At 40.3% G+C, this 2,333-nt stretch overlaps 1 long non-coding RNA gene across 2 annotated transcripts in view; it reads left to right on the top strand.

Moving 5' to 3' along the window:
* Positions 1-373: 373 nt before the first annotated feature.
* The window catches only part of LOC123958268, a 15,258-nt gene continuing 13,298 nt past the window's right edge, over positions 374-2,333 (top strand). For both annotated transcript variants that reach the window (XR_006822020.1, XR_006822021.1), the window contains exon 1: positions 374-1,592. This is a non-coding gene — a long non-coding RNA (uncharacterized LOC123958268). The remainder of the gene's footprint in view (positions 1,593-2,333) is intronic.

Raw genomic sequence — 2,333 nt, 5'->3', positions numbered from 1 at the left:
TGAGATTATTTATTACCTGGGTACATTTTAGTTATTTTTAAATGTTATTTTTTTAACTTGCTTGTTATTTATCATTTATTATTTCTCAAGTGGTTGCATTTTATTTTAACTTGTGAGCAGTTCTATGCTGTGATAGCTTGTTTTAATGGTCCTAATAAATTATTTAAAGTTCTCCTCTGATATTTTGTCATAGGAACTGCTGATAAAATAGAACCTCACACTTTTGTGTGACAAGAACCTTTGGGTTTTCTAGAACTACATTCTGAAGATAGAACCTTGGGTTTTTCTAGAACTGTGGATTGGACTTTTTTTTATGGAATGCTAAATTGCAGATATTCATAGTTTTTTTCTTGCGTTGCCAAAATGCTGGATGGTGGTTATGCTTTCAGACGCACTAATCGACGAGGAGACATGGCTGGGCTGTGTTAGGTGAGGGATTCCCTACAAGGTAAATGTAAACATTACCACAGTCGAGCGCTGGCAGGGACCTGGTGGCTTTTAACAGCAGAAATACGGCAGTGGGTGCTTTATATGGATTGCCAGTGCCCAACACTTGCAGCTTGTGCCCATATCTATCTTTTCCTTGAGTTGAGATTCGATCTAAATTAAATTTAATTAAATTTAATGGCTTTTGCGGTGTCTCTACGAGGGAGTCCGGTGTGAGCCGCAATCTTGGTCTGTTATTTTGCCCTCCAGGTCACCGTGCATGTCACATGACTGAAAACTATGAACTGGCTGTGTTCGAAACAAGCTAAACTGCTGTCTCAGAAGGTGCTTCAGATGCTGACCTGATGCAGCCTATGCCCATAAACCAGTGCAACTACGGCTGGTGCAGTTTACAAAAAATGGTCATGTTTTTTTGTAGTTTTCTTGCTTCGATTTTTGAAAAGTTAGCGAGAACTAAACACTGAACTATCAAAATATTTATTAATATCCCCCTTGTCAATGTATACATACTGCGATAACAAGGCGTTCACGGTGTATTCCTCAGAGAAATTACAGCTTTTAAGAGAAATAGTTTTTTCTAAGGTAATACCCAGAACCCCAGGCTGCTAATATTAAGAGCTCAAGTCCTCAATGCCATGCCAGTTATTTACACTCTACTATTTCCCTGTCAGTGCCTCGTCAGTTTAGCAACCCCGAGAGTCCCAATCTGTCAGCTGTTCCCCCCATGTACCATGACCTCCAGGCAATAAGGCCATATCACTACCACCTCGCGGTCCTTGCTCTACTGAGTTCTACTGTTTTCCCCAGCAGCCTTCTGTATAGTTTGAATGGAAAACAGCATTTAAGACATTTTGAAGACTTGGTCATGCCCTGTGGACTCACCAACGCCCCAGCCATTTTCCAAAGTCTGGTAAATGAGGTGTTAAGAGAAATACTAGAGCGTTTTGTGTTTGTCTACCTGGATGACATTTTGAACTTTTCCAGAGACCCCGCTGAGCATGTGAAACACGTCCGTCTGGTTCTGCAGCATCTCCTGGACATTAAACTTTTCATCAAAGCTAAGAAGTGCAAAATTCCACGCTTCCACTGTCTCGTTCCTGGCGTACATCATCTCTCAAGGTGAACTCTGGATGGACTCTACCAAGGTGAGCATAGTAAAAGATTGGCCCAAACCAACAAACTTTAAGGAGTAGCAGAGGGGAAACAGCCTGACCTTGTTGAAAGTTCAAACATACACCTACCAACATCATTAAAGCTCACTAATAAACATGTTTCTTGCTTGTTTACTATAATCCATACACATACAGAAAGATAAAACCAATTTTTGCATTTTTGCCGGAGTTAGGCTATGGGTTGGAGCAATTAGCTTAGCATAAAAACAGCCTTAAGTCACATGGTGACCCTCAGTGATGTCATGCTTCATATCAGAATCAGTTTTATTGCCAGGTATGTGTACACATACGAGGAAGTGTAGACAACACAAATATACACACTATGAACAAAAACAATATAGACAGATTGACAAATAGTGCAGTGAGCAGAGTACAAAGGATGGAGGAGTATGTACATGTCGGAGGTGGATGTGATATACAGGTACACATACATGCATCCATGTACGCAGTGCAATAAAGCATAGTGCAAAGGATGTTGTAATAAATTGTATGTATTTTGTGCAGGAGAAATGACTTGAGGTAGGTGGGTTTGGTATACAGTATCTACAATATGACAATATAACAGTATGAACAGCACTGAAATGCTGATGGTGAATAAATAAATAATAAGTGTTAGCCAGTAAACAGGTGGCTGATTAGAGGCAGAGTTACTGGGTTATTGCACAGGAATTGTTCCTGACACCGTGAGTCAGAAATCAGCTGTTCATCAGAGTG

Source organism: Micropterus dolomieu, linkage group LG19, assembly GCF_021292245.1.
Source record: "Micropterus dolomieu isolate WLL.071019.BEF.003 ecotype Adirondacks linkage group LG19, ASM2129224v1, whole genome shotgun sequence".
Taxonomy (NCBI): Eukaryota; Metazoa; Chordata; class Actinopteri; order Centrarchiformes; family Centrarchidae; genus Micropterus; species Micropterus dolomieu.
Note: the sequence above shows the minus strand (reverse complement) of the source record. Positions and strands in the feature narration are given on the sequence as shown.